We start from the raw sequence: 21158 nt of genomic DNA on the forward strand, positions 1-21158 counted from the left end.
CTGCAGTGCTGTGTGCTGGGTGATAATTTTGAAAGGCGGGGTTGCAGACCTGCCTAAGACATGCAAACGAGCATACAGTATATTTACATTTGCAATATGCTTTGCTGTGGAGGGTTTTTGTCACTTTTTTACTCACCATAACTGAACTAAGTATGGTAAACCCCATCCTCATTGCTTCATTGCATAGCCAGTAAACCAACCCCACACTGATGAGACCCATTAAGGTCGAAACAGCTGTCTGTGGGTGGGTTTTCTGACTATGCATCTTAACCCTGGTTGTGCTCAAAGCTCTGACCATGCAGCAAGTTTAAGCCTATAGGGAACCATGTATAAAATGGTTTTTGAAGCAAAAAGTGGCACTGTGTGCTCATTTGCATGTCATTTCCCAGAATCCCTTGCTGCAGTGGGAGAGCTGTGTGCTGGGTGATAATGGTTTAAGGCGGGGTTGCAGACCTGCCTAAGACATGCAAATGAGCATACAGTATATTTACATTTGCTATATATATATATATATATATATATATATATATATATCTACACTGTACCGTGTATTTGTGTCAATAAATGTAGCACTGGGCTCTGTCTGTGTTACATGTTCTGTCTCTGGTTTTAAATATATATTACCATGCTCAGTAGCACTTATACGCATATATATATGTTGTGGTTATTTTGGGGGTTCAATATGGGTTCTGTATGTTTTGCAAGTGAAATGATAAACAAGAAATAACAAGTGAAGTATGTTACTTCTGAGTTTTTGTTTTCATTATTAATCTATCACAGTTGGCGGGGGTTTCAAGGAGTTACAGATTTGGTTCTAGGGAAGAGGGTAGGCTAATTCCCTGGATTTTTTGGGCAGATGGCATAATGCCCAGGTGGTACAGTATATTACCATGATGGATGAGCCAGGTCATCTGGCCAGCAGAGGGGAGGGCGTGGTGTCATGAGTCACATGTATGAGTGGGCTCAAGACACAGCCACGAGCAGTCTGGGACGGTTCGGTGCACAATATATATATATATATATATATATATATATATATATATATATATATATATATATATATGTAGCCATGCATAATAATGACTGCGTACATCTTCCCTGTTGGCAGTAAGCCCTGGTAAGTACAGGCCTGCCAACAGTAGTTATGGAGGTTTTCCCTCACACCAGGGTGTGGTGCCCTGTGTAAGGAAGGGAGTGGCTGTATGCTCTGAGTCCCTGGATAGTGACATCAGAGATGCGCCTGCCCCCTGAGGTATAAAGGGCACAACACTGTCAGTTAGTGTTGTTGGCAAAGTAGTTGCAAGTGTGAGCCAGCAGTTGTGTGAAGCGGTTGGAGGAATACTTTTGTGACCCTAGTGCTGTAACTAGCGGGAGCAGAGTGACCAATCAAGTCTGTCTAAGCCACACTGTGTCCAGGGACCTGGCGCAGTGGTGATCTCCCTAGGAGAAAGGGAATCCCACTTCAATACGGGAGGGCGTACCTGGCAAAGGGACAGCACGGAGAGATGTGCGGCTAGAGCCGGCAGCTGCATGGGGCAGTCTGCTACATCCCAGTCTACAATAAAGATGCCATGTTCAAAGATATTCCCGCTGTGTGAGTGTGAGATTACTCTGCAGTGGCAGTCACCACCGAGAAGGAGTTCCTCACCAGGACAATCTCCCTGCGGAAGCATAGATCTTGATGAGGTGGAGGCGCTGCACATGAAGTAAGTTGGACTCGTAACCACTTCCTCAGATACCTGTCCTGATGATATCCTCTTATAACACCAAGCGGGAGACTCAGGAGTTCTGTTACTTGCAGGTGCACCACCACACACGACCTTGTAATGGGGACCGGTTAGACCACACGGGCCAATGTGAGATTGGGTGGATCAGACAAGGGGGGTCCAGCTGTTACAATTGGAGGCGCTGCTGAGAGACCTGTTAACAGGACAGGCCTTTGCTAGGCACACATTAGGAAACAGGGAGAGTGTCTGCTGCCACTTTGTGCTGCGTTGGACGGAGCCAGGGGTAGTCAGGGAGATGCTGGAGCTGCATACCGCAAAGACGCCTTGGGATCCGTTAGGGGTTAGTGAGTCTGGAGCAGGGGGCTATTGCTGTTCTAGTCGCCTTGAGGTAGCGCTTGCGGGGGACGCCTGAAGGGGTAAACTGGTAACTTAGGGCAGGAATTCTGGAAGGGTCCGCACTAGGCTAGCCAAAAGTAGGTCGACGCCCAAAGTACTGCATGGAAGAGCCAGAGTACTCTAGTCTCCATTCCAGATCACTTACCAAGGTGCACAGACTGGAGGAACGTGTTACAGTAGACACAGAAAGAGTGAGCCTAGCCTGAGGTAGTGCAAACACGAGTCAGATCTACATTAGGTACACAAGGTGGTGCACAAGGCATGTTTATTGTACCAATGTGGTAGCTGCCCCGCAGAGCGGAGCTCCACGTACAGGAAATCGGTGTTCAACGATCAAGAGAGACCTGTCAGAATGGAGGATCTGCACAGAGTAGAAGGTCCAGGATGGCGGGGAGAGAGAACCGTAAGAATGGAGGATCTGCATAGAGTAGAAGGTCCAGGATTGCGGTCAGAGGAAGAACACGCATATGAACTGTGCGTGGACGAAGAACAAGCTACAGAAGAGACTTTTGTGAGTTTGTTGTGGAATGGCGTGACAGCCGTAGCTGAGCCGTGTTTATCATGTTTTTGTTCTCGGGATGATACCCTTGAGAATAATGAGCATGACAGTGTGATCCGATGGGAGGAACGAAATGGACTTTGTTATACCCCAATTAACAAACAGCCAGACGCTACCTCCAATGGGAAAAAGGACAATACTTACCAAGATGGTGGTTCCCGTGTTCCCGGGACACCGCGTGGGCATGCTGCAGAAAGTCTTGCAACTTTGCAGTTTGCTAATTGTTGGTCAGGATTGGCGCCAACGAGAAAACTCCACCCGAGGGGGAGTTTGGCGCGAAAGCTGGAGCCGCGCCCTCATGGACTATGACTCACTCTGCACCTGTGCTGGGTCAGCCTACAAGTCTACGAGACATCCCCCTAGTTTCAACCAGGGGGAGTGGTTTGCAGTTCCACCGGATATTGATGGAGAAAAAAGGAGGAGGGGTTGCCAAACCCGCCCCTGCCCTTCAGTTGCGAAGAGCCAGTGACCAGTACAGACCTCTGAAACGAGTGCCTCCGCTGGTGAATATGGCTGCAGTTGCTGATAAAGTGGACCAGAGTCCGTTGATCTCTACTCATCCCTACTCGGCTCCAGGAGGCTTCCTGATCATCCGGGTAGAGGGTGTGGAGACTGTGGCGTGTCTTTGCCTGCAGTGCCGACTGCCAGGCGGAGCCGTGGGCAGTGAAGCCCGATGCCCCCACTGTGGACTGCAGTACATGTGGCCCATGACCACTTTTGTACCGGTGCAGGCGGTGGGAGTGGCAGGAAATGTCCCGATGCCGATCGATGAGCAGCCAGGAGCACTATGGACTGAGAGTGCAGGTCCCGCGGAGTCGGAGTCAGGTTCGGTGCTCCCGACGGAGAAACCCAGCCATCGGAGAGGTGATCACCGAGGAGCCCATCGCCGGTCTCCTACTGGGATACCTCGGCCGAATTGCAAGTTAGAATCCTCGGACGAGGAGTGTGCTAGGCTGTCGAGTAAGATGGTCATAACGAGAGACTGTCATACTATTGGTACGCCATGGAGAGATGCCATTCCCCGTGGTGTAGAGACGCGGAGTAGAGTGTCTCCAGTACCGCGACCACCCGATCGCCGGAGTCCCACTGCTGTGGTGACTAGTGGATCGGAAGGAGGTCGATTCACCCCGACCCTGCGAGGTACTAAGATGACACAGTGCCTGTCGCAGACCCAGGGGGTGGAGGAGAAAGAAGAGCGAGTCCAGAGCCAGACTGGAACGCGCAGCAGACGGGCGTTGCCGGATGTCCTCGTGGAGGAAGAGATCCCGATTGGGGATCCAACCCAAGATGGCGTCGAAGCACGTGCGTGCACGGAGGTGATTCCGGATGACCAAAGCGGCATCGAGTGGGAGATGATCGCGCTTCTGCGGTCGAGCAGCGGAAGTCGTTCACCTCCTGCCAGACGGAATGGGCGCTTGAGTCGGAGAGTGAAGAGCCCAACTGCCGGTGAGAAAGAGAGACTTTGTGCCGAAGCCGAGACAGGTATTGCTGGGGAGCAGGTCATAACCCTGCCTATACCTACGGTTCGGTCCCGTCACCAAACCCCGTCCACACCCAAGGTTAGCCCCAAGGCCCTAGCTAAAGCCCCTGTCCCCGTCACTATTTCATTCGGGTCCAGTTCTAGCTTAGGGTTATCAGGGGATTCCCGGGGTCCTATCCAAGAACGGACTGGAAGCCTGGACTGGGGAACGTCCGATGATGGATCGGAGGGTGGAGGGAGGATTTCTCGACGTGGGTCGATGGCCAGCGAGAATTATAGCGCGCTGGGTATTGAGGGCGGACACTGGTCACAGAGTAAGAGCCAAGTGGGGCGATCTGAGGGTACGTCCGGGGTATCTTCGGGTGGGCCTGATGAGGAGTCAATAGAGGAGTCTATAGAACCTAGCTCCGAAGAACGGAAGGAGACTAGGTGGTGGGCCCCGTTGTACGAGGGGTATGTTGCATGGTTCGACCGCACCCGATTTATCCTAGAAAGGGAGGGGGTGGTTGATCACTGGTGGGCTGCCGGGGACTTTGATGACGAGGCATACCTTAGGGCCCTAAGGGTAAGGTGGGACAGTATCCAGGCAGGCCTTATTATCCCAAAGGGGTCCGCAGGGTTGGATGACCCGGTAGAGACCGATGAGCCCCTGTCATGGGTGCTGCCCGGGGCGGCTGGCGAAAGTAAGTTGACCAGGACTTGCCGAGCTGAACGGGCTATTGCGGCAAAATACAGAAGGTCGCATGGGCTTGATTACCCGTATGTCCCGGAACCTCTAATGAGAGGGATAGAGGAGAATAGGGAGAGATGTCTTAAAAACGATATCCAGCACTATATCGTAGAAAAAGGGGGAGCCATTAAAGGAATTCCGGCCGAGCAGAGGGTAGCTCAACTTATGCGGGTCTGGAAGATAGGACGCAGTGTGTACATGCACAAAGTGGTGTATTGCAATGAGCGAGGGATACCACGGGAATACAGCGTGACTGTGCATGATGCCGCGGGGCGGGAGGTGAAGAAGTCAGATCCTCGACATTACTATTGAGTGCCAAATTAGAGTGGTCTGCTTTTTCGTTAGCGCTCCCTGCTGGTCAGTGAGTGAGATGGGCTTGCATTATTATGTCAATGTGATGATGTTTGCCATGTTATTTGTGTGTTCTTTTGCAGTGTTTCTTGGCGCAAGGTACACCAAATTTAGGTCCCAGCCGGGACGGTGGGTATTAACCAGGGGGAGTATGTAGCCATGCATAATAATGACTGCGTACATCTTCCCTGTTGGCAGTAAGCCCTGGTAAGTACAGGCCTGCCAACAGTAGTTATGGAGGTTTTCCCTCACACCAGGGTGTGGTGCCCTGTGTAAGGAAGGGAGTGGCTGTATGCTCTGAGTCCCTGGATAGTGACATCAGAGATGCGCCTGCCCCCTGAGGTATAAAGGGCACAACACTGTCAGTTAGTGTTGTTGGCAAAGTAGTTGCAAGTGTGAGCCAGCAGTTGTGTGAAGCGGTTGGAGGAATACTTTTGTGACCCTAGTGCTGTAACTAGCGGGAGCAGAGTGACCAATCAAGTCTGTCTAAGCCACACTGTGTCCAGGGACCTGGCGCAGTGGTGATCTCCCTAGGAGAAAGGGAATCCCACTTCAATACGGGAGGGCGTACCTGGCAAAGGGACAGCACGGAGAGATGTGCGGCTAGAGCCGGCAGCTGCATGGGGCAGTCTGCTACATCCCAGTCTACAATAAAGATGCCATGTTCAAAGATATTCCCGCTGTGTGAGTGTGAGATTACTCTGCAGTGGCAGTCACCACCGAGAAGGAGTTCCTCACCAGGACAATCTCCCTGCGGAAGCATAGATCCTGATGAGGTGGAGGCGCTGCACATGAAGTAAGTTGGACTCGTAACCACTACCTCAGATACCTGTCCTGATGATATCCTCTTATAACACCAAGCGGGAGACTCAGGAGTTCTGTTACTTGCAGGTGCACCACCACACACGACCTTGTAATGGGGACCGGTTAGACCACACGGGCCAATGTGAGATTGGGTGGGTCAGACAAGGGGGGTCCAGCCGTTACATATATATATTATGACACACAGGAATATCGCTCAACACTTAAATAAACTGTGTCCAGAACACCTGTATATAAGTCATATATTGTGTGACTAAACAGTGGTGCTAAAGGTTAAATAGATATGAAAACAACAAGGAGAAAGCAACCTTAAAATAGCACACGGACATGAATGAAAGTGTAACAAAAAAGAATTTTATTCAGGTGATTAAAACAGGGGATGAAATATAAAAGAAGAGGGGGGCTCAACACTACCTAGACATAATGGACCTGGAGGCAAGGGTCTAAGATAAAGATCCAAAGCAAGACATATACAGGGTGCAGGTGGCTTTGTGTAAGCACACCTGCGTGACAATCAACCTAACTGAGATCTTGTGACCACATGTAAAAATATTATGCCATATAATTTGATGCAATGGTTTACATGAATTGGGTACACAAGTATAAGGGGTAACAGAATGCAAAATACGTCACCACTCAGTAATAGTTATATATGTTGGAGTTTAATAAAAGCCGCAGCCGTTATACCCCAGATACAGAGTGGCATTTTATGTGTCACTGTCTGTTATGGTGAAAGGAAGAGGGAGGAAAATGGGGCATCCATGGGTCATATGTGCTTGGCCCCAACCCCAGGCACACAATCCTAACACCGTCTACTGATATATAAGAAGATTAACGTTGAATATATATATATATATTTTTAAATCTCCCTTGGAGAGAATAGAGGGAAAAAATACACAACAAAAATAATGGCAATTACATACAGTACATACCTAATTTAGAAACAAATCCACCTTTTATCCATATAGTTAGATGGGGAGCTTGATGGAGAGCTTTCATCGGATGGTGTAAGAGGAATTTAAAGAAAGTGTAAAAACAGATGAAACTAAATTTATCTGAAAAAGAAAAAAATTAAGGTCTTTATGGAAAATAAAGAAATAATAATTTGACAAGCAGATAAAGGAAAGGGCATAGTTATCCAAGATAAAGATAAATATGTACCGGATGCCATGATATTATTGAGGGACACAGCGACCTTTCAAATATTAAAGAAAGATACTACTCCTGAGTTTAAGAATGCTTCCTTCATCCTGATTGGCTGCTGCTGGGGAATGCAGCCAATCAGGGGGAGGTGTCAGGAGCCTGGGGTGGGGCCAAAAAAAGGAGGAAGCAGCATGGAGCGAGGTGTGTGTGTGTGTGTGTGTGTGTGTGTGTGTGTGTGTGTGTGTGTGTGTGTGTGTGTGTGTGTGTGTGTGTGTGTGTGTGTGTGTGTGTGTGTGTGTGTGTGTGTGTGTGTGTGTGTGTGTGTGTGTGTGTGTGTCTCGAGCGTGTCGTTCCTTTCACCATTTTGTCCAGTATTTTTGGAGATGCCACCTGGCAACCATATCTGCACATAAGAAATATTTTTTTTAAATGTGATGATGGAATTTTGCATCTTTTTTAATGCTATGCTCCCATTCTGAACTTATTTTATGTTATTCCTTTGATCACACACAGTATGTAAGAACTACAAAATAATAATAAGTAAATAGCACTGAAACACTTCCAGATTAAATTAAAATAGTTTGAGAATGGAATATCTACAACGTAGTTATAATTAGAAGGCTACACATACAGAGCAGCTCATATAAATAATACAGTAGCTTCACTTAAGTCTGTATTGGGTTTTCTTCTTGGAAAATCAATCATGTTGTCCTCCGTTTCACAGCATTCTACTTACCGTGGCAGGATCCAATTTATGTTAGAGTCTGGTCACCATGTTATGCTATGGTACTTACAAAGAATATCAATTTACAAATCCCATCAACGTAATCATAATAATCTATATATTACTGAAAGAGCTTGGTGAGATTAATCTTCCAATGCTATGGTACTGAAACCGTGTAATATAGAGAAAAATAACATTAAATCGCGCGTGATCCAATGTCACATAGGCATTTTCTGCTACACGGTTGCACACCAACTATGTAAATAAGGCCATGTATTAATTTCAATGGAAAGGCAATATCCATTCTTATGTTTAAGATTATTCTTTTGGTTGTAATAGGGGACAGCACACCAAAAAAAAAAAAAAAAAGCTTCCTAAGAAATATACAATGTTCCGATTTTTGTATCCATGTCTTAATGGAAATAATTAAATAATAATTTTATCATACTATCTTAATTAATTCTGACTGAAGTAACGGAAATCAAAAACGTTGGGAAAAAAAAACAATATATTTTTACAAGCAGATATCCAAAGTGCTGTATTACTTATGTATAAATATATATATATATATATATATATATATATATATATATATATATATATATATATATACGTAGCACTTTACAAAATTGCAATACAACGTAAATAAAGTACAAACAATGGGGATAAACATGTGCCCAGGACATACTTGAAAACGAGAGGTAACTCTCAATGTATTACTTCCTGGTAAAATATTTTATAAAGAAATAAATAAATAATAAACATGGCAGGTAAAGGACAACAGAAGGCTCTGCCCCAAGAGCTTACAATCTTATTTGCAATCACCTGAGGGTTGGACTGCACCTTTAAACTAAATTTACACTTGCGGTATTGTGCAGATGTTACTAAGGTTTGACATTTGACAGGGCATCATTACATTTTGTTAAGTTGTTACATTTTTATGATTTAGGAGAATATTACCCATGCATACTTAATTGAAAGTCCTTATGCCTGCTTTAATTAGATTCCTGTGAAAATATGCAAATCATTTTAAAATGTAATATACTGTAACTTAATATTTATATTATTGATGGTTTAAATGCCCAAACCTTGATGATTGCAGAGATTAACCATATGATAATGTTATGCTGGAAAGGTACGTACTGGACCAATCCGTATTTTAAGGCAGGTTTGGAATCCTGTACAAGCTTTGTTATCATAGAAGTGGAACCTGAGCTCCCCCTACTGCTTATTGAAGAAAATTGTTGTTATTTCTTCATACAAATAGCTGAATTATTGAGCATAGCTTTTCTTCCATTTCGCTGATAACAATTCAATTAAATTATCAAAAATATACAGTATTAATTTACTTATATCCATCACATCTCGAACGTGCAGAATCACTCTACTATTTCCAAAATCTGTCTCAGCGTCTCCCCTAATGAAGTCCCTTCCTATCAAATCCTGCATCACACACTCAATTCTCCGCCTCACTTTTAAAGCTTTACACTCTTCTGCTCCTCCTTACATCTCAGCCCTTAGTTCTCCCTATACACCATCCTGACTCTTGCATTCTGCTCAAGGATGTCTTCTCTCTATCCCTTTTGTATCTAAAGCCCTCTACCACCTTAAACCTTTCTCACTGACTGCCCCACACCTCTGGAATGCCCTTCCCCTCAATACCCGACTAGCAACCTCTCTATCCACCTTTAAGACCCACCTTAAGACACTTGTTAACGAAGCATATGAGTAGCTCCATGGCTGATAATTAACACCTCATACACTACCGACACGCTTTATTGCGCATCGGCCAGATCCGCAAGCCGGGAGATTTCCCGGCTTGCTAGTGGCCACGCGCGGTCACGCGTCTTCGGGAGCCTGCGCCCCCTGCACGCGCGTCCAGGGCTCCCCAAGGGAGCCCTGGTGTCCCGCGATGTGGGGGACGGCGGCAGGGGGTTCCGGGGGACCCGGCGGACCCGGCAGCGGTAGGGAGAGCGCCCCGATCGGAGGGCGCTCTTCCGCTGCTTCGGCGCGCGCCCGTCACCCTCGGGCGCGCGCCAGGCTACTGCCCAGGCCAAGAACGGGCAAATGCTCGAATAAACTTGGCCGCAGCAGTACATAAACTTTAGCCCCTTGCAGACGCACTTACCAGAATGCCTTCCTACTGGCTCTGTATGTTATTCCTACCAACCAATTCAATTGTAAGCTCTTCGGAGCAGGGACTCCTTTTCCTAAATGGTACTTTAATGTCTGAATCACTTCTCCCTTTTATGTGTTATTTGTTTTACTTGTTATTTATATGATTGTTACGTATATTACTGCTGTGAAGCGCTATGTACATGTAACGGGTATTCCCCCACCCAATTGCATTTAGAGTGTATGTGAGGGGGGACCTATATGTTACCAGGTGTGGTGCTTTGCCTGAGCCTCCGCCAATGAGAGCCTGGGGTGTATCCTCTTGAACAATACTATATGGTGCAGCGCCTCCAGCTGCGATGGCTCCCAGCAGAGCGGGAGTTGTTCCTCGCCGAACACATACAAATGAACACTGAGGGGGCTATGCACTAAGCTCCGTTAAGTCACTTTTAGACCGCAAAGTGCTCTTCGATCGTGATTTTTGGCTCAACCCGATGCACTAAGCAACGCAAACAGGCACTTTGCGGTCTAAAAATGACTTTTTTCAGGTATATTTTCCAACTTTGATCGATCGCAACCCTGTTTGCGTGAAATTCTGCCCTTAAGCGGGATGCACTAAGCAACGCAACCTTAGCAAATGCGAAAGTTGCGTTGATCAGAACACGTCAGGTCAGAGTAGACGCAAAGAAATCTGGACTTAGAAAAAATTCTGGCTTTTTATTTTTGCATGCGCAAAACCCATACAGCAGGCTGGCGGGTGTCCCCGCTGACCCCGCGGGGTCTCGACGGAGCCCGGGGGTCGCACGGGTGTCCCCGGCTCACCAAGCGGGGGTTCCCGCGGGAGTGCGGGGGTCCCTGCAGAAGACCCCAGAAGACCCCAAAGAAGAAAGAAGACACAGACGTGGATTTGTTATGGTTTTTTATTTTATGGTTTACCTGTGGATTGGTTCCTGTGCTTCCGGGTAACTTGGATTTCGGAGAGTGGACATCTAATGGTGAGTAAGCAAAAGAAAAGTTTATTATTTTTACTTTTACAGGTTTTTATGATTTTGGATTCATGTCTTTTATTTTTTCACTCCCATTTAATGCCCGTTAATGTATCTATGTATATAATACATTCACGGACACGGAATGGGTGTATTGTATGTGAATTTTGTATGTAAATGCATTGTATTTGATGCTGTATTATTGCCCCTGTATGTTATGTTTATCTATCTGTATGGATAGACATACAGGGATAATAATTGTTTGTTTGGCTCATGTTTAGGTTCTTTTCATGTATGGATAATGTATTTAGCATCTTTATTTTGTCATTGTTGTGAAAAATGTAATTTGTATTTAGCTAATGGCTTCTTTATGGTAATAAGATTAGAATGATGGTGGTTAATTTAAATTAGAATTGTTTTGGCAATGGTTTGGCTTTAGCAATTGAATAGGGAATTGTATAATTGATTTGTATTGTATTTTAATTGTTTGAGGAAATGGATTAATTAATTGATGCTAATTGTATTGATGTTGGTTAGTTTCTAATTGATTTTCATGATGGCATTGGTGGTTAGGGGACATTGTTCATAGTGTATTTTATTGTTACATATATTTTGCATAGTGTTACATGATGCACAGATTAATTGCATCATGTACACACTCTATGCAATTGTGTGACATTTCATATACATTTGTGGAGCTGCTGATTTGTTGGCTTATATTTGCAATAGATGCTAAGATTTATTGTACAATGTGGTGATTTTAAGATTAAAAATTCATGTTTTGATTTGTGCATGTTTGATGTGTTTCATAATGGGCAAATAATATATTATCCATATCTGGATAATAGTTATTTTGCACATTATTGTACAGTATGTGTTGGGGGGGGGGTGTATTGGCCCCAAGGGTATGTGGGTATGCCTCCCTTGTGGGTAGTGGGTGAGGGTGGTTAGGCCTCACAGGGTGGGGGGTTAGAGTGGGAGGGTATGTAGTCCTCCCGAGTGGTGGGTGAGGGTGGGTTAACCCCTTAATGACTGTAGCGGTTAATAACCGATATGGTGATTAAGGGGTTAGGGGACATTACATTGGCTATTGTAATTGTTGTGCATGTTTTGCAGCACTATAGGGGCATGGGCAGAATGAAGATGAGGATGAAGATGGCCTTCATCGTGGGTGCCTGTAAAACGTAAGTGTTAAATGTTTTGACTGTATTTATTGTAATTTAAATGTATTTAAAATGGGCAAATGCATTATTATCCATATGTGGATAATAGTAATTTTGCCCATTACAGTACTGTATGTGTTAGGGGGCGGGGGGATGTGTGTTGTTTATTGGGGACAATTGTCCCCAATAAACATGCTAATGTGCCTTTACCCCCCTTCATTGCCTTAGCGGCTATCCGCTAAGGTAATGAAGCTGCATTAATGTATTTTTATTAATAGTGTGCGGGACCAGGGGGTCCCCTGAGCTGAACCGCATTGATTTCTGCCTCAGAGACCCCCTGCTTCCCGAGTTACAGGCCCCGGTATGGGGCATCGGGTGCCAGTGCCACCGCCATCTTTATAGCGTCCAAGACGCGACGTGGGCTTCTAAAGATGGCGTCCGCACTGGCATTGATGCCCCAAACCGGGGCCTGTAACTCGGGAAGCAGGGGGTCTCTGAGGCAGAAATCAATGCGGTTCAGCTCAGGGGACCCCCTGCTCCCGCACACTATTATTTAAAATACATTAATGCTGCTTCATTACCATAGCGGATAGCCGCTACGGTAATGAATTATTGTTTATTGTTATGTATGTTTTAATACTAGTGTAGATATGCAGGGGGTCTCCTGAGCTGAAACGCATTGGTTTCAGGTCCGAGGACCCCCTACTTCAGGAGATATAGGCCCCTTTATGGGGTGCCGGTATCCCTTGCAGAATGTAAATAACCCGGTCACGTGACGCGGGAGCTTTAAACTGCAGGGGATACCGACACCCCATAACGGGGCCTATATCTCCTGAAGTAGGGGGTCCTCGGAACTGAAACCAATGCTGTTCAGCTCGGGAGATCCCCTGCTCATGTACACTATTATTAAAATGTATTTATTTAGTGTACGATCGCCTGTAACAGTCTTGCATGGAGATAGCAAATCTCCATGCAAATGTTACATGCGGCTTTTTTTTCTATCAGCTAGCGAACGGAAAGGTTCAGAACGCTAGCAGGGGGGAAAAAAGCAACACGTACGCTGTGGCTGTTTTGAGCTTTTTTGAGCAGGTACGTTAAAAAATGGCCTCAAGGCCTTAGTGCATCGCGTCCCCGGCTTCACTTTTTAACGAACCTGCTTTTTGGCCAAATCAGAACGCAAAGCCATTGAGCTTAGTGCATAGCCCCCATACACTGGATGTAAAATAGCAACGGTCTTTACTATATGCAGAATGTAATACACAACAAGATATATGTACCACCCTCTGCCACTAGCTGGCAACTATAACCTTGCCCCTAACTGGGCTATAACCTCCTTAGCCTCTAACTGGGCTATACCCTTACCAAGCCTGTGTCCAAAGAGTCCAAGCCCATCCAAGTGTGTGAACAGGTCTGTCACATGTGAGGAGCAAGTTAAAGTTGGTGCACGGTTGGAAGGTTGTAAATACCTGCCCAGGTGTCTCTACACCTGGGTGTCTTCGCAAAGGGTCTACCGACGCCGCTTGGTCCAGCGCTGATCTGTACCTCCGCGTGGGATGGGGTCCCGCCGGACGTCCCACCGTAAGGACAGTCTCTGGATCAGCAACGCAGAATACAGGAACATACAGCATACACTATACTGGGTCCCTGTACCAAAGAACTGCACAGGGTCTCTCCCTCTCCATACACTAAGGAACTGCACAGTGTCTCTACCTCTCCATACACTAAGGAACTGCACAGGTACTGTCACTAGGTCCCTGCCTAGCACACAGTTGAAGGGGCACAGGGTCCTTACCTAAGGGCCTGTCCCTATGAACACCCACCCTCACTAGTTGGGAGTCAGGGCCTCAGCTCTAGCCCGGGGGATTTCTGGCCTAGGGCAGAAGCTCGCAGCTCTTTGCCCCCCTTCCTTCCCCCTCTGTCTCCTAAGTCTGACTGCCTCATGTGCTTCCCATTGTATCCAATTCCCTGCTGCAGAGAATCTGCAAGTCTCAGTCCTCATTCAGGGTGCCAGAGGCAGGAATTGGAGGGCGGGCGTTCGCGTGTGCGAGCGGCAGTCTGCTGGGCGATGTGTGTACATCCTCCCCAGCAGACTTTTTCAAGAGTTGAGGAGGTGGGGAGGGGGCGGGGCTACAGACCTCAGCTTAGGGATCGAAGTTGCAGTCTTGAAATCATTCTGAATGAATGATTTCATTGGCTGCCGAGGTACCAGTGACGCTGCTGCAGCTTCAAAAAACAACTTGGGTTGTTTATTGAAACTTTAGCCAGCGTCAACTCCGTACTTCGGAGACAGGGCAGCTGCTACCCTGACAACCACAATTCAATTTGAATACATTGTTTCCAACGGCAGCTCGCACGTAAGCACGCCCTCCCTCCGAAGCCAGCACCCTGAACGAGGCCTCAGTGGCTGGCTGGCTGCAGGTGACAGGGATCATAAGGCATTCCCCAGAGGCTGCTGGAAGATGTAGTCCACTCAGGACCTCTTTCCTATGGGGACCGCGTGCGCGATCTCTACTGCGCCTGTGCGAAGCTGTAATGGCCGCCGTTATGCTTAACTGCCCCTGCGCAACCTCCCAGAGCGCCTGCACACTTGTAATGTCCACCGCTACCCTTGCCAAACTCAGCGCATTGCGCGAATCTCGCGCCAACCACAACATGGCCGCCGCGGCTACCTGTGCATGCGCAACCCTTCGTGCATGCGCGAGCATCAGGAACCCGACGGCGCCGGCCCAGATGGCAGCGCCAACCGGGAGAAGTCGCCGTCCCCTTCCCCCACTGCCACAGGGGTAAGGCAGGGGGCAAAGGAAGATCAGGGGAACCAGGGGTGACCCCCTTACATACATTAATGGCGCTATATAAATAAAGACATACATACATACATACATACATGCATGCATGCATTTATTGATGAGTTTCTATTGTTCTCGCGAATGTCCGCAGACAAGAAATCTGGTAATAATAATAAAAAGCTGGTTACAAGTTTTCGAAATGTAAATATTCCTTTTAAAATATATCTTTCCATTTTTGGAACAAGTTCAAAAGGAGAGCATACTTTTTAAAAAGTCAACAATTGTCTTCCGTCAACCATTGGACAGAAATGTCTATCTTCCCTTGCATTAATTTCAATTTAAAATTATATAATGTGGGACATTACATTTGAAGACGTTATATGTTATTTTGCTGACAAAAAGAGCCGCAAAGTTACCATAATTTAAGTTTTGTTAATATTTCTTCATTTTGTTTAGTGTACAGACATTTAACTAAAAGTTATTGTTTTTGATTTAGAAGTTTAGTGAGAGTTGCGACATGTTAAGTTTAGTAAAGACATTTAATTAAAAAATTATTTATTTTGATTTTGCAGTTTCCTTTTCCTATTTTTGGGTCAATACAATTTTTTTCCGTATCTCAACTTTTTTCGTTGGTCCATGAAAGGCTTGCAGGCCCTAGACACTGATCCTATTGTGTCTAATGAATAAAATAGCCCTGTCCTGGTCCAGGCCCAAATGCAGAGGAGAGTCCAGACGAACCATCACAGAAGTTGTACCTGACTTCCGAGTTGGTCTCTGCTTTCAGTAATGTCCGAGCGGACCCTGTGGAGCAGCTGGGCACTGAACAGTTGTCCCGGATCTCCCACCTTTCACCGGCCCTGGGTACCTTCTGATATATTTAAAACCAGAGACAGAACATGATACACAGACAGAGCTCAGTGCACATCCAGTGAAACTTATACACGGTACAGTGCCTAACTATATATATGTATAGATATCTATTAAATAAAATGGTCTTTTAGTTTAACATTTTGGCCAAAGTGTTGTAAGCCCCTGAGCCACTACACGGCACACCTCATCTCAAGGGTCCCTAACACTACTATAAATTCTTAAAACCTGTGCATTACCAGGAAGAATTATTTATAATAAATCTGTAAAAATTAGTTGCATAGTTCTAAGTCTGATTGAAGCTTTTATTAACCTGTACATTACCAGGAAAAGCACTCTGTATTAGATTTGTCACAATCATACTGCAAGCAAGCAAGTTCCCCTGAGAGTGGGAGATGCTATGGAGTGAGCTTTTAACCATTTAAATGTGGGAGGGGGTGAGCTTCAATTAGGTAGGAGGTTGCCACCCTCCAATCAGCTAAGACCAGCTGAACAAGAATTGTATACAGGACAACTACAAGCTCATATTGAACCCCCAAAATAACCACAACATATATATAAGCATATAAGCGTCACAAAGGAGTGCTACTGAGCATGGCAATATATATTTAAAACCAGAGACAGAACATGAAACACAGACAGAGCTCAGTGCACATCCAGTGAAACTTATACACGGTACAGTGCCTAAATATATATGTTGTGGCAAGACGGCCTCGCGGCGGGGTCAGTAAGATGCTAGACACGATGGGAAACTTTAAACTGTAGTGGTTTATTAGCTGCAACCAAAATAAAGTACGGGTGCACTGTCCCTTTAAGAAACTACTTTCTAGAAAATAAAGCCTATTCCCGTTAGGGAAACTAACTCACTTCTTGAGCCCTTACTAACAGGGCAGCCAGCTAATCTGGTTATGCCCAAAACATGTGCTCTACAAAGTATAACAAATAAGTGTCATAATAAAGTCTTATCTGTAAAGCAGCTCCAATAGCAAACAGGAACACCGGTTCCGGGGAGCAGGCTGTGTCCAGCTTGCAGCAATCTTTATCCTGGGTTGGGGTCCCAGCTGGTCCCAGCAGCAAAGCTCCTCGCAGGACTGGGGGACCAGAGCAACAGCTAGGGCTTCCTAGCCGGGAGAGGTCTCTCCAGCCTTCTGGGGAAAAACAAGATCACCTTGTGTGAGCAACTTCCTGCTTTTTAAAGCACTTGTTTCACTGATGAGTTCAGCCCCTGTTTAATCAGTCTTCAGCTGTGCTTTCTCTCTCTGAGGCGATTAACGCTCTGTGTACTGGCTGCAGCATCTCTCCATTCACTGTTCCAGCCTACTGAGTCAGTGACTCTGTCACATATCCCTCCCCCCAGTGAAACATTGTCCTGTGGAGCGGCCTGTGTACCATTCCTGTGCACCAGCATCTTTGTTGAAAATGTCCGACGTCAGCCCTTTCCTCCCCCTTTTGTTTTTTCTTGCCTTCCAATTTAGGCATTTTCTTTTTGGGGTAATTATCAGGCCATCTGGGCCTGAAGACTGGTACCTCACTATCTCCTTGTGTTGTGCCAGTTTAAGGTTGATGCTCTGCTTTTGTTGTGTCTCTTCTTGCAAAGGTTCCTGAGCACCCTGCTGTCTATTAGTTCTCTCTACCAGGAATCTACGCCATGTTGTAACCTTGATCTGCAAATCCTGAAGATGCATCGTTCTCTTGTGCTCAGAGTCTCCCTTACCCTGTAGAAGAGCCTTGACCTCGGTCAGCTCATTGCATATACTCGCCAGTGACTGTTTGGCCTTCTCTTGTGAAGACAGCAACTCTGTTTTAGCAGTGATGGCTTTTGGACCTTTCTCCATCAGCGTACCTTCAGTGTTGGATTCCACAATATTTATCTTTAGTACTTCAACTTGGTCGGGATTCTTATTAACCTGAAGTTACCCTCATGGCAAGGAATCCACTTTGGGTCCCCTGGGCACTGTAGTATGATTGGATTCTTACTGTGCTACTGCATCGCCACTTGGCCTTCACCTTCCGTGCCTTGTGGAAAGTAGACTGTAGTATTGCAACGGTATCACGGTCATGCTTCCTGGTGCGTCTCCCTTGCTTTATCTCTACCGCCACCTTTTCCTTGGACTGCTTCAGTCACCCAAACGTCTGTCTTGGGGTTGTAAGCTTTTCCTCCAGCTTCATCTGAGAAACCTCCTGCTGGGCAGCAGTAGAGTCCAACGTAGCGTCCCGCTCAGTCTTCAGAGCCTCGAGCTCCTTGCCTAGGTCACACTTTTGTTTCTCCGCCATCTTGCGGCCAGTACACTCAGACTCCAGGTCCTTCCTCAGGTCTTGAAGCAGTCCTTCTGCCTTTCTTCTTTCATCCAGTACAGCTTCTTTAGAGTTGAGTCGCGATTCTACATCTCCTAGCAGACTAAGAGCAAGGCTTAAATCTGTCTCTTTATTCTGGACCTGCAGCTGCTGGTGCTCCTCCCGGACTTTGTCCAGCTCTAGCTGTAGCCGGGCCCCCTCATTGGTCGTGTAGTCCAGCTGCTTGTGGATATCAGCCATCTCGGTTTCATGGTGCAATGTCAGGCTGGCCACCTGACGGACGGACACCTCCTCCCTCTTGGCGTGCTGCATCTCGCGCTCAGCAAACTGCATCTGCAACTCTTCAATCTGATGCTGCCAGTCCCCTCTCAGGGCCTTCACCTCTTCCCGGTGGATACTCTGGGTTTGCATAAGCGCCTCTTTCATCTTTTGGAGCTCTGCAGTTCTTGTCGCTAGGATCGCTGCTGCTTCTGTTTTCCAGGCCCCTTTTTCCTTGGTATACTGACTCATTGGGATGGCGCTGCCTCTCTGCTTCTCCAGCTCTTGCTTCAGTCTCTGGACCTTCTCATTTTCCCTCTCACACCGAGTCACCTGGCTTCTAAGCTCCACCTGCAGCGATGCTCTTGTGGCGCTCAACGTGACCTTCAGCTGTTCCAGGGCGAGGCATTCTTTTTCCAGCATTTTCTTTGCATTCTGCAGTGCAGCCTGTACTTCTAATTTTTCTTGCGCCAATTGCGTCTTTACTTTCTGTGCTTGGTGAAGCTTCTCAGTCCCATCACTGACCTGACCAGTCAGGTTTAAAACCTCTTCCTTCAGGTTTATATTCTGCATTTTCATAGTCTCTATATCCCTTAGGACCGTCTCGTTGGCTTTCTTTAAAGTACCCAGCTCTGTAGTTAGACAGTGGCCCTCCTGGCGTGAGAGCTCCAGCTCTGTTTTGAGTGCGTAAGCTTCTTGGTGAGAAACTTCTAAGTCTTTGATGAAGTTTTGCACATATCCCTGGGACATCTTATAGTATAGGCTCCAGTCAGGACTTGTTCTCTCTGATTCCATGGTACCAATTGCGGTGTTGGCCTTATCCAAACTTGTCGTCAGCTCCTCCAACTCACTCCGTAAGAGACGCTCTGTTTTCTTTAAAGCCTCATACTCTTGTATAGCTGGGAGTACACACCTTGTACCTCGGCGTTCGCTTCTCGCTCCCTACTCAATTGCTCCTGCAAGACATCATAATCATGGTGGGCAGTTTGGAGTGCAGAAATTAAGGCCTCCTTATCCTGGATTAAGGATTCAGCTTCCCTTTGCTCCTTTTCCTTTGCCACCATTCCCGTGACAATTCTGCCCATCACTCCGGTCTGCAGCACATCTCGGTGGCTTGCTGACGCCTGTTGTCCTGATATCGCAGGCTCGAGTGGTTCGGTCACTTCCTCTGTGACTTGAAAAATATTTTTCTTTTCCTTCTTCTTTCTCTTTGTTTTATTAGTTCAAGAGACATCAGTGGTACTGGGCACACACACACTGGTATCAGCTTCCACATCTTGCTTGTACCCACAATGCGTTGCTTGCTTTTGCAGCTGCGGGAGACAATCTTCATCATGTTTCTCCTGTTGCCACTGTTTATATTTGAGAATGTGGGGACACACTTCCCCCGTGTGACCTGGTTCATGACAGGCCCAGCATACTGTCTCCTTTAGCAGGTCACCTGGTTTCCTTCTAGCTGGCACGGCTCCGAATTCCTGGTCACTGACTCCAAGGTTATGGGGTCCTGCGCTCTGGACACTGGTCACTTTTGCTGCTTCCATCTGCAATTACGGCTCTCTTCTCGGGGCCACATATGCATCGTCATCATATGGCCTGAAGGGACACTGTTTTCAATGGTTATGTACATTGCAAAACTGACACTTGACGGCGGCCATTTTAAAAAACCCTTTTTTTTCATTCCCGCCGAGGCAGACTTTGCACAACACACGTAATTTGTACGTGCTTTACAATGTTTGAACCTTCTGGGTTCTTCTTAGGGCAACATCTTTGCCAAAATCCCTTTTCACTTTCTGTTATACCAGACAGGGCAAATTTTACACACAGCACTTGCTAGCTGCAAATTCACTCGCTTCAGCAAAAGGCATTAGCTTTAAACAGCAATCCTGTCATAACCGACGGGTCAAACTTTACATTCAGCACTTGCTAGCTGTAAATTCAATGCTTCAGCAAAATAACGCTTTTTTTTTTCTGCTTGAATTCAGTGTCTCAACACATCTTCATCTACTGACCCCCAGAGGCGTAGCATCCCACTTCTGACACCACCTGTGGCAAGACGGCCTCACGGCGGGTTCAGTAAGACGCTAGACAAGATGGGAAACTTTAAACTGTAGTGGTTTATTAGCCACAACCAAAATAATGTACGGGTGCACTGTCCTGTAACAGGGGAGTTATCCCTGTTCAGGAAATATGCCTCTAATCCAGCAGTGTGGTGGTTAACTGCTGGTAGTCAATTAACAAACACCACCTGCCTGATTAGGTTGCTTAGAAAAGCCTGTCCTTGAAACAGAAAGAGAGATTATCCCTGACTCTCACAACTTGTGAGACTGACATGGTGACAGACGTCTTGAGTCTACCAGGAGAGGCTGCTTGCAAGACACAGGGGAAACTTCTAAACCTGAATGCTGACAAAACCCTGAGGAAAAGGTAGCAACCAGGGACAGAGAAGATTTTCCCTCCAAACCACCAGGAACAGATAAGACTTTCATTTATAAGACTTTTTATATCTGCTCATTTCATGTTTGGGGCTGGGAGACATGCTTATCTAAAGGGAGTTGTGGACTGCATAGTATTTCCCTAGAAATACTCCCAAGTGAATAGAAGCTTTGTTTACCCCTTGTTTGGATGGTTTCCTGATGTTAAGACCGATCCACGGAAATCTAGACCAAAGAAAACTCCACCGATCCGCTGCAGATCCAAATTCACCAAAATAATTTGCCAATTTCTACATAGCTCTTGCCGTGTGCCTGATATTATAG

The 21158-nt window shown here is 46.4% G+C and overlaps 1 long non-coding RNA gene across 2 annotated transcripts in view; it reads right to left on the bottom strand.

Annotated features, from left to right (window-relative positions):
* The window catches only part of LOC142488489 (uncharacterized), a 43304-nt gene that overhangs the window by 10470 nt on the left and 11676 nt on the right, over positions 1–21158 (bottom strand). For both annotated transcript variants that reach the window (XR_012799434.1, XR_012799435.1), the window contains exon 3: positions 6998–7120. This is a non-coding gene — a long non-coding RNA (uncharacterized LOC142488489). The remainder of the gene's footprint in view (positions 1–6997; positions 7121–21158) is intronic.

Source organism: Ascaphus truei, chromosome 2 (genome assembly GCF_040206685.1).
Source record: "Ascaphus truei isolate aAscTru1 chromosome 2, aAscTru1.hap1, whole genome shotgun sequence".
NCBI lineage: Eukaryota > Metazoa > Chordata > Amphibia > Anura > Ascaphidae > Ascaphus > Ascaphus truei.